The sequence below is a fragment of the Chamaea fasciata genome, unplaced genomic scaffold, assembly GCF_029207755.1.
Source record: "Chamaea fasciata isolate MVZ Bird 193981 ecotype frontalis unplaced genomic scaffold, bChaFas1.0.hap1 SCAF_8, whole genome shotgun sequence".
Taxonomy (NCBI): Eukaryota; Metazoa; Chordata; class Aves; order Passeriformes; family Sylviidae; genus Chamaea; species Chamaea fasciata.
In genome coordinates, this window is record NW_027094093.1 from 33,473,650 (window position 1) to 33,485,415 (window position 11,766).

Genomic DNA, 11,766 nt, shown 5'->3' on the forward strand with positions numbered 1-11,766 from the left:
TGGCAGCTGTAATCAGCAAATGCAGGCTTGTCAGAGTTGCAAGAGGTTTGTGATGCCACTGCTTCAGTTATCCCTCCCCTGGACCATTGACTTCTCTCTTCCTGCCAAATTTGGTGGATCTGAATCCAAAAGCATCTACCCCATGTTATTCCCTTATTCTTTAACTGGAGCTGAGGGACTCAGGATGGACTTCTGGGAGTGCCTGGCAGGCTGCAGAGCTCCTCTAATTTTTCCCTGCAAGGAAAGCAGAAGAGAGCTGCTTCCATTAACTTTTCACCCTGAGCCCTTACAAAAGGTCTTGCTAGGCTGGGCACTGCATTTTCCATGAATTGTGTAAAACCAGAGTACAAAGCCATTATGGATTCAACCCTGTTCACTGTGTCCATCATAACAAGCTCAGGGGAGACCAGCAGGTCTGCAGGAGGAATAACTTGAGGGGGGAAACTTTGGGAACACTCACAGTGCCTGGGGGAGGGTCATGCTGGTGTCAGTGTCTGTGGGAAAGCTCCTCTGTAAGCCAGGTTGACTAAATTGCTCTCAAATATCTCAGAAATGACAACACCCTTCCCTATCTCCATGGGAAGTACCTCTACCAACTGATATATCTTAACATTTCCCTTGCCCTTTTCACCTAAGTGTGGCACAGACCCATCTCATGCTGGAGCAGAGCAGTCCCTCACCTCTTCCCCTGTGCCATCCCACATTGTATTTTCAGCTCTCAAGGGCATCCATTCCTCTCAGTATCAAATCCCAATTCTCCTCTGTACTCAAGGCACCCCCTGGGTTTGGGGCATCAGCAAATCTTTATCAGCACAATCTTCTTTTCTGCCAGGATCATTAACGGGAATATTAAGCTGTATGACTGACCCTTGAGGAAGACCCTAGAAAATGGCTCCAGGTCTGGTCTTCTCTGAGCACTCGTTGCTGGACCCCAGGTATAATTAAGAGGAACAACCTGTATTTTTATAACTATGTTTTAGCAAGCTAATGTTTTCTAACTGTGAAGACCCTGATTGCTGCCTGAGAAAGTGAAGGATCACTTCTGTCTCTGTGACTTCCTCTCTCCACGTGTTTCCCAGCCGGCAGAGCAAAGCACTGATGAAGTTTCTGCAGCCAGACCTCCTGTGCTGGCTGGGGTGGACACATCAGCTCTGGCTTCCAGGCGTGGGGACACCGCCCCTGTCCCTGCCAAGCCATCAGGAAAGGATTGGCTCCAGCTCTTAACACGGCTGGATTTTACAGCATCTCCTTTGCAAGCCTGGAGGTACAGACCCGAAGGTTGCTCCTGGGTGGGGTTGTACCCATTCCATCAAACCCTCCCGGCCCTGTCGGCGCTGCCGCGGGTAGTTTTCCATAATTTTGGTTTCCGGCAGCAGAGGTCAGCATTGCCCTGCTGATGGACGGCCACGTTCCCACCTGCAGGGAACAGCAAAGCATCACACAATAAGTTTTCATTATTGTTCTTTTACTGTGATGGGTTGTGTCTTTGAGCTCCAGCAGCTCCTGGAGGGGCAGGTGACCGAGCTGTGTCTCCCGGGAAGTGACAGAGGAGGCTGCAGGGTGGCCTTGCACATGCCATGGGCTGCTCAAGGTGCCTGGGGACAGCAGACATGTACTCAGGGTGCCGTCATGGGACCTGTGGGACACGTGTGTCCACCTAGAGTTGCAGCAGGGGAGATACTGATACCCCCAGCACCACCAACATCCCCAAATACGGACAGGCAGTGGAGCCTGGGGGCCTTGGCCATGGATCTGATGTTCCCTGTTCATGTCAGGAGGGCATTTTGTCTGACTGATTTATGTCTTGTTAAATGGCTGAGGAATGTTATAAGCATGTTATAAGCATGTGACTCAACTGTTATTGCATATAGATGATTATTGCACTTCTAAACAGCCTATTGGACGCTCTAGTCAGCCCATTAAATAATTGCTCATTCTTTGTAAAGATCCTTTTGACACAAAGAGGGTCCAGCCGAGGAAACAAAAATGTGAGCCAATCCTCCAGGGACATATCTAATGCCTAATTGCTGTGCTATGTCCCTAACATTTTTTCTTGAGCTGGGAAATTCATCTTTCTGACTAGGAGTAGTCTTTATTTTGAAGTCTTTGGCGTTTTTACCTACATGTTGAATGATTGAGCCACGCAGTTTCTAATCCATATGTTCTGCACCGTGCTGAAGTTACACCACCCTTGGCACACAATGAAAATATTGCACACCAACAAGCCAGCAGCTGTGCAAGTCAAACTGGTTGCCTCAGTGTAGTTGTCAGCTAAAATCCCAGTCTAATAATAAACCCTGGAAGTTGTTGACAGAAGTAGTTTCCATGCTGTCTGGCATTCACTGTGTGCCTCCACTTGGAGCAGGGGAATGGCACAGAGCAAAGCTGTCCCCAGAAGCCTGAGTGGCCTGTGGGGACGGTGTAGGCAGCTCTGCAAAGCAAAGTGGCTTTGATGTCTCCATGGATGGACAAGGTGCTGATTAGCCTTTATTCTAGGTTGAGGGAAGTGGCTTCTGTCTTCTCCCTTGCACTCCAGGAGGTACAGAATTTTACGAGATAAATTTGGGCTGAATGCCTGACAAAAATAAACAGTTTGAAGGCTGGATTTGGTGTACTCTGGTAATGACCAGGAAATTCAGGTGCAGGTAAACCTGGTGAGCTTGGCCTTCAGCAGTGGCCATCAAATTGAAGGTCAACACGAAATCACCTCAAACGTTTGTGCGATGTGAGAGACTTTGTGGGATTGTTCAAAGGAAGCTGCCTAGGGAGCCCAGGACAGAACTCTGTTACAGGAATGAACCCTTATTACCATTCCCTCAGGGTCCCTCAGGCATTTATTGTACCTCATACATTTCTGTGCTTTCTTAAAATTTCCATCTCCTGCAGATGATTGCGAAGCCCACAGAAATTCTGCATTAGATCCCAAATGAGAAGTACACCAGTGGGACAAGGATTAATGCAGCAGTTTTGGTCTCAAGACATTGGGATGTGGTGCCCCATGGAGATGGAGATCTCACTGTGTGGTGGGAGCACCCTGGGCCCTCCCTGGTCCCCTCAGCTCTCCACCCTGCAGTTCGAGAGGTGTTTTCTATTGAGTTCATAAAAGAAACACCACACAGAATCCCCTGGCTGTGGCAATAGATTCAATCAGTCTCAGTCCATTAGCTTAACTAATCAATAGCTGTAAGTGCCATAATGCTGTCTCCTACTTCATCACAAAAGCTGAAAACTTACAGGAGGCCACGTGTAATTACGGGCACTCTCTCCATTAACATCAGGAGAATTAAACAGCCAATATTTGGGTGCCTGGCAGGTTACTTCTCTCAGGAAAGCTGGCACATCCAACTCAAACAGAGCTGATTAATGGGGAAAAAAAAAAGAGGAAAATTTTTATCAAGGCTTTTCATGATGTTATCATGTCACTTTCACCCCAGCAGCTCAGGATGTGTTTTGGATGGCAGACCTGCACCTCCCCAGGACCTGAGACAGAGATGTGCCCCTGGTTTGGAATGACTGCAGAAGATCCCACTCCCTTGCTCTGGAGTGAGAAAATACTTGGTGAAAATTGCAAGAGATAACACCAAGGGGAAAGAAAATTCCCACAATTATTAATTGTATAATTAATAGTAATTAATTTTAATAGTAAGCAACAACAACAGCAATAATCCCCTTTACAACTTTTTTTGCTTGTTCTCATGCTGTAAATCCTCTGTCTAGAAAAAAATTGGCTCCAAAATTTTATATTAAGCTCCCTTTAAAGCAGATGTCTGCCTCTGGGAAACCAAAAGTGGACCACATTTGCATTTTTGTGCCTCATGGCTGGAGGCTGGACCTTTAACCCTGCATTGCCAGCAGCATGGCAGAGCCGGGGGGTACATCCACAGCCCAGGTCTCTCCACTGGCCTCTGAGTTGTAAAAGTCATTAACTATAGCATGATCGTGTTTTTCCAATTATTTTTGCCATAACTGATGCACTGTAACCAATTCCAGTTCTCTTTGCTTTTTCATGTACCCATCCTTGTGTATCCTAATTTGAAAGATATTCCCTGCTGCCTTCCCCCACCCTTTCCAGTTCCCTTGGAATCTGGATGTGGCTACAACAGGAAGACAAGCACCCAGAGCATGGCCAGGAGGTGACTCCTATCACTGAAATCAGGAGCAAATCCTGGCTTCTTTTGTCATTAACTTTGCCAGGGGTTGTCAGAGCAGAGACAAAAGTCAAACCCTAGTGAAACACCAAACATGATCTGCAGAGCAGGCTCATCCCAGCGTAGAGATTCCAAAGAGGATTCCTGTTCAATAAAAGCATGAATGCACCTATATATAAAGCAACTCCGAGGCTTTTGTCTGTGGGAAGATGAGAGGTGAGTCGGGATCAAAATAACAAGATGGTAAAGTCGCTTTCTAATAAAAGCCTGATGCCTCTAGAGTAACTGGTCCCAGGTTTATTTAATCAGGAAAATAGCTGGGAGTTTAAATAACTTGCAATATAAAGTCTGCACAAAGGAGAGGGTGAGCAGGCTGGGTTAGATGTGTCTGTATCTTGCAGGAGGATGTGAATTTAAAAGAAGCAGTGACACTTGGAAACTGCCTACAATGGCACCAGCTGGACTGGGGGGACAGATAGAAACGGTATTAAAAATATATTATTTCCAGCAGCAGTTGCAGGGCTACAGGGCAGAAAGGGAAGGGAGAGCAGGGATCATGGAAAGAAATAAGGAGGGCAGGTGAAGACACCACGCCAAGAATGGCAGTTGCTGAGGCTGTAACAGGGGAAGGAGCTGAAAGGATGCAGTCAGGGACCGTCAGGGACTGAGCTGCCTCCTCCCAGTGCAAGCTGACAGCCAGGCTCCCTGCAGGCATCCCCCACTGCCCCTTCCATCCCACACACAGCCTTCCAAAATATTCCTCTTCAGACACAATTCTTCACATCTGGCTTCAGAGCAAATAAATACACCTTCAGTCTAAGGCTTGAGGAGATGACTGTCATTTCTTTGGGAATGACTTTTCACAGAGGGAGGGAAATCCACAGCACCTCTAGGGGAGCTTCAAGATGGCCTTTTCAGCATCTCTTGCTGAAGCACAAATGGACTCTGCAGGCAGGAGCTTCCAGTCAAGGCTCCTGTTGGCTCCAAATTAAGTTGTAATTAAAAAAAAATCAAATGACAGCACTATCCATGAAAAGCTCTTGTACATTTTCACTCAAGCAAAGTTACAGCACTATGTCAAGGGCTTTTGCATGATCCATGTACCTCCACTGATAAGTACCAGCAAGGAAGCAGTGCTTTTGTACTGATGTTTCACTGTGAAATCCCACATTTGCAATGTCTTTTGGCAGCAGGCGGTACGCTCAGCTCCAAAATTAATATATTAGTTCAAACTGTAGTGAAAAAAATAGTAGTATAAATTAAAGCATGGCTGTGTTCAAAGCCAAGCTTCAGCTTGGCTTTGGAGAGCAACTTTTTGCATCAGCAGGTGGTGATAAAGCAAGGAGGAATGGTTTTAAACTAAAAGAGGGCAGGCTTAGATTAAATGTTAGGAAGAAATTATTTTCTGTGAGGGTGGGGAGGTCCCAGCACGGGTTGCCCAGAGCAACTGTGGCTGCCCCATCCCTGGAAGTGTTCATGGCCAGGTTGGATGGGGCTTGGAGTAACCTGGGATAGTGGCGGGTGTCCCTGCCCATGGCAGGGGGTTGGAACATGAGGGTCTTTAAGGTCCCTTCTGACTCAAACAATTCTGTGATTTTCTGGCAATACCAAACCCTGATGGGTTGCAGCCCATCTCACTTTCCACTTGGAATGGCAAAGTCCCAAGGTCTAACTGCACTTGACAATAATTGATCATAACATCTGTCATTAAAAAAAAAAAAAAAAAGAAAAAGAAAAAAAAAAAAAGGATGGAATCATTGTTAATAGCAGTTTGCAAAACTGTCAGTCTGTTTCTGTGGTCCTGCCTGCAGTTTGTTTTGTGGCTGTGAGTTGCACAGTGCCATTAAAACTTACTCTGCTGGGTGTGCTTGCTGAGGATGAAGGGCTGGAGAGGCCAAGGCCAGAAAAAAAAGAAGAAAAAAGGGCAAAGAAAAAAAGGGAAAGGCAACCGATGGTGTGGAGGTGCTGGGTGCAAAGTCCCATTTCCAGGGTGCTCTCTTCTGTCCCAGGAAGCAGAATCTCTTCAGAAGAAGAAATATGGAGCATTTTGGATATAAATGTTGCCATGGCAATGTAATGCTCAAAGTGGTGCATGGGTTCTGCACTACACAGACACCGGGGGCTGCCACCCCTGGGCTGGCACTGCCATCCGGCCCCGGATCCCTCAGGCCTGAAGGGAATCAATTTTGTCTAAAGGATACTCTTCACCAGGTCAGGGTAATTTACACGTGGGGTTTTGACATGAGTGGTGGCTTAACAAACATCTGAAGTGTTTCTAATACAGACAACTTCATGCAAAGATTTTTATTATGAGAGTTGTAAGCAGCTACTGCCATTGGAGGGGGAGTGAGTGTGCCTAAACCCTTTCCAAAGCTTAACAGAAGTTCCCACAGGAAGAGATATGAAGGGCATGAAAATGTTACACTTCAAGCAGAGAGATTTAGGAGGCATGTGAGCCACGCCAAGGAGTTCTAAGTGGAATATTCAGTTGTCAAATTATGCTGTGACGGCAGGCACTGCTCCCCCTGCATTGCCATGTCAGAGCAGGGCACAGGCAGACATCAGTGCCATGTGCTCAGGGGGATGATGCCTTTCCAAACACAGCCTAGAAGAAAGCCCTTCTAATTTTGGTTGATTGCTTTTCAAGTGTGGCTTGCTCAGATCTTCTTTGTCGCACCAGCTCTTGAGGGAACAGCGAGAGGAGGAGGAAAGGGGAAATTAGTAATGTGGGGAATGTGCCAATGGGAAGTGGATGTTGCACAAATATAGGAAAGACAGTGATCTTTTGAGCCAGGAATATTTGTTCTGGAAAAAAACAGCTATTGCTGTTACAAGTGAAAAAATTAATTAAAACACGAGCAGGTATTAAGAGCTGCATGACTTCTGTCTCACTTCATGCTTTTGTCATCCATGGGTCTGAAGCTCCACTGAGTCAGCCTGCTGCCAGCCCCCCATGACAGTGTCTGAAAAAAAATGCCCAAGTTGTTGTTTTTCATGTGTAGGTTGTTGAGTGTTTCTGTCAGTTCCCTCCTCATATCACTGCACCTTCAAAAGAGAAAATAATTATTCCCATGTATGGGTAAAATGCCCTAAGAATTGTTTGGTTGTTTTTTGGTTTGGTTTTTTTTTTTTTTTTCCATAATGAATGAATATTGCTTCCTAAAACGTGTAGAAAACCTGAATGAGCAGCAAAAGTGGCACACAAAAAAAAAGGCCATCTCCTCTTCCCTGGCATAACTCTGCTTTCCCATAATATCAATAACCTGAGCCAGGTCTTTGCAGAGTCCTTCATGCTTCTCCAGCACAGAAAAAAGTTTCTTGGCAGAGATTGCAGTCCCCAGGAAAAAATGAGCTGCACGCAGGGCTAGCAAGAAGCTGAGGGTTTTGTGTCTTGTCTATGGCTGCTCGTGGCTTCCCAGGACAAGAGCTGCACACTCTGGATCATTTTCAGCAGCATGTCCTTCTACCAGCTCCTTCTGGTGTGGAGCATCTGTTGGTGAAGGTGGGACCATCCTTGACCACCTCCAAAACCAGGCACAGTAATGAAATCCCCTTACCAAAATTTTTTTAAATTGAATTTCTTTCTGAGATTAATTCAATTAAGAATTTCAGTTTCAAAATGCTAATTGAAATGCTCTAATATTTTGGGGTTTTTCTTCAGTTTGGGAATAGAGCACTGATTTGTTTCACTAATTGCAAGCCAGAAATTTGGAGTGCTCCATAATGAGACATTTCACAAACAATTTTTGGTTCAATTAACTTCAAGAACAGGAAAAGCAAAATTATTTTAACTAAGGCACACATTTGTAAAAATTTAATCTGTTCCTCAGTTGTACTGGCAAAGATAAAAAGACACATTTGTTGAACAAATCATTTCTCAGCAGCCAAGTTCAGGGTTAGCCTGTTGTAGTATAATGTGTATTATGACAACAAAAAATGAAATACAGCCAGGTATTAATTTTTTTCTCCTTCCCCCCCTTTTTTTTCTTTTATTACCATCTGTTTAAAAAGCATTTGGATAATGTTCTGAACAAGATGCTTTAACTTCCAGCCAGCCCTGAAGTGGTCAGGCAGTTGGATTAGATCGTCACTGTAGGGACCTTCCAAATGAAATATTCCCTCTTCCTCTTCCCTCCTTGCAGTGAGAGGGGTTGGGGAGCTGCACCCCTCTGGTGTGAAGAGCTGTGTCAGTCCAAAATGTGCAAGGCCCAGTTTGAAGGTGATGGTGCCTGTGCTGGGTTTAAGGAGGGACAGCAAATCCTCACCCGGATCATAGGGGATATTCATGGGGTGCAGCTGTGGGCGAGAGCGCTGCACCCACCCCAGGCTGCTGCGGGTGCCAAGCTCACCCCAAAGCTGTGGTGAGGATGGGGCTGGTTCAGACACAGACCCATGGCAGAGACAGCTGTGCTCAGTTCCCCCAAGGCACCCCCATTTGTAAGGGCTGCCCAAAGGAGCTGCAGGAGGCAGGAGTGGCTGTGGCAAGGCCCTTCTCCCCCTCACAGGGAAGTCTGCACCCGTGGACACGTATGTGTGCATGCAAAGCTTCGGAAATTTCCATTTTAATAAAAGTAACCTTGGAGGAGCATGAGCAATAACCTGTCTGTTCTTTGGCACTGACAGTTCAGTTGTCCTGAAAAATGAGATTTTGCTAGCCCAGCGCAGAGCTCTTGTTATCATCCCCAGCCTACATCAGCGTGCTTTATTAGGAGACAGCAGAAATAATTCTTCAGACATTAAGCAACGTCTCGCTTCTGCTTTTATCAGGCTGGCCGTGTCTGATTACATCAGATCCAGAGGTAAGTCCAATAAACTCCTGGATCTTTGGGCTCAGATATTTGGTCCATCTCCAAATGCTTCGAAATCTGGTTACAGTGTAGAAATAAGATTGTTCCTGTGCAGCCTTTCCCGCTCCTTCTGCCTCTTTCCAGTTTCCTAGATCTGACCCACATCCTCTGTAGTCCTGTGTTATATTAAGGCAGGGGGGACATTACACACGGATCCATTTCTCGAGCTTAGCTTTTCTCAGCTGTGACTCCAGCCTCTGATCCCTGCTCCAAAGGGATGGATCTTCCCTCAGGGGAGGATCACTGCAGCCACTCATGTGAGGGATGGTCTATTCCAGCACTCCCATCCCTTCTGAGATAAAAATCACCATTGCACAGCCTTAATCTCCTGTCTTCACATGTAGGCAGCAGCCAGTCCCAATATCCTGCTTGTATCCTGGTTTTTGCAAACTTAGAGAGGACTTTTCATTTCTGAAAGCATCAATGGATTCACCAGTTACCACAGCTCTCAGAAATCTTCAGAGGATTTTTTTTTCTGCTATTTCCACTTCTGCCATGGAACTAGAAGAGGCTGTTGGAGCTTGTGGATCAGCACAGCCTATGGGAAGTCCTGTGTTGCTGTTGGGTATGTCTGGTGGGCATCCTGGGAGCCTGGGGCAGGGCATGGTCCCCTCCCCCTTTCCTCCACCAAGGGCTCTCTCCCAGCATCACTTGGAGCATACCTGGAGGAAAAGATTTCAGTGGTTCATTTGGACCAAGACCACAGCATTTAACTCCTTTCTCTTTCTTCCCAGAGTATAAATTTTCAGCCCAAACCCACACAGATGTACTCCAGAGAAGGAAATAATCTGCAGATGTTGGCCGTTCCCAGCTCTTGACTCACCTAAGGGGCCAGTGGACAACTGCTTGTGTCCTTGCCAAGTTCCCAGGGGGACTTATCTTACTCACAACTTCGTATTTTAGTATTATTCTACCTCACAGTTGGCCAGGTATCTCCAGAGCTGTGAATTGTCCCTTGAGCTGCCATGACAGAGAGATGTTTAATATGTTATAGTGATTATTTCCCAAATATTAATGCCTTCAGGGCTTGTGGGGTTTCCTTTCAATAACTCAGCCTCCTGCTATCTAGGACAGTGCTGTATATAGGAGGACACATGGTAGAATGGGACAGAAAGATGATTTTTTCATAAATAAATATAAAGAATTTGTGGCAGCCCCATCCCTGGAAGGGCTTGAGGCCAGGCTGAATGGGGCTTGGAGCAGCCAGTTCTAATGGAAAGTGTCCCCACCCATGGCAGGGTTTGGGGTGAAATGGTCTTTAAGGTCCCTTCTAACACAACTATTCTGTGATTCTGTGATGGTCCTACAGTGTCAAACAGTGTACAACCACCTTAATGAACAAACCCATAGATCTGCCAGGTCTGTGTGTGGCCGGTTTCTCTGCACTGGGTCACTTTACAGAACGATTCTGGGCTCCACCCTGGCCCTTGTCCTCCTCTGCTGGTTCACAGCCTCTGTCCCAGCACAGCCTTGCCCTGGGCACAGGGCCAGGCAGGGGTGCAGCATCCCCAAATCCCCAGTGTCCCTGCACCAGGGCAGCGCTGAGCACACACCACACTGAAATGGTTGGGATTTCACTTAAACCTCAACAAATTCACCCCCAGGGGGAATTAAAGGAGCAAATTAAGCAGCATCTTTTATTTTCATAATGCACTTAGAAGCACCAGATGCATATAATCTTTATTTTGGGCTCTCTGAACTTAGGCTTTCCTGTTTAATGGCTACTGGCACTTGGAAAACCCATCCTTAATGCTCTATAGAGGGAAAAAAAGTGTGGGCCAGATGCACTGAGTTTATTTTCTTTAGACCAGCTTGCACAGCTTTGGTGATACCAATTAATACAGATTCCTAGAACTGCAGAGAAAACCAACCACCACTGATCTTGCTGTTCAGCTATGTCTGGACAGCAGTGCTTATCACCAATACAGAGCCAGGATGGGCTTCCCTGGGTCGGAGCATTGGCTGCAGAAGGGACATTCGCTGGGACACTGCAAACCAGTGGAAGCTGGCTTGATTTGGGGAACTTAGAGTTTTGTTTTCCTCAAAACACCCCTTGAAAATCAAGTAATAGAATTAGACAGCCACAGAATGTTTTCATTCAAAAGGACCTGAAAGACCGCCTAGTTCTAAGCTCCCTGACATGGGCAAGCAAGGCATGATTGTTGATTTGAGAGGGCAAAACTCTAGCTGGTCTCCCCATCATGCCTGTGTGGATTTGGCATCACTCTGAAGCACAGAATCATGTAATATGGCAGGTACTAAACACTGTGGCATTGCTGCTCCTGGTGAGATCCTTGGTAAAGAGCTTTTAAAGGGTATCTCATTCCCTCAGACTGGTGAGGAAATGGTGCTGTGAACAGAGAGAGAAAAAATTACAGTGGGTGTTGCCTTCACACACAGTCGTTCTGGCTGAACAATTTTAACTGTTGATATGAAATCTTCATTTGAGTAAACTCTCAGCTAAATGTCAAGCTGCAGCCATTCTCCCTGTAACTGTGCCTTTGAAAGCATCGTTATTATTATTATTGGTATTATTTTATATGACTTTTGTCATGTGAACAGCTCATTTCTCCTTGAACAGTTCATCTCTCTATCTAACTCCAGAGGGAAAACTTCTTCATTTAACTTAAAAAAAAAAATTCCTTCTTGCTAAACATGGAGAAACAAAGAATAATTTGAGGCACACCTAGAGCAAATGTATGGTGCCCTGAACACCAAATCACAATGTGATAACAGACACAGGTCAATGGTTTTATCCATACTTACGTTCC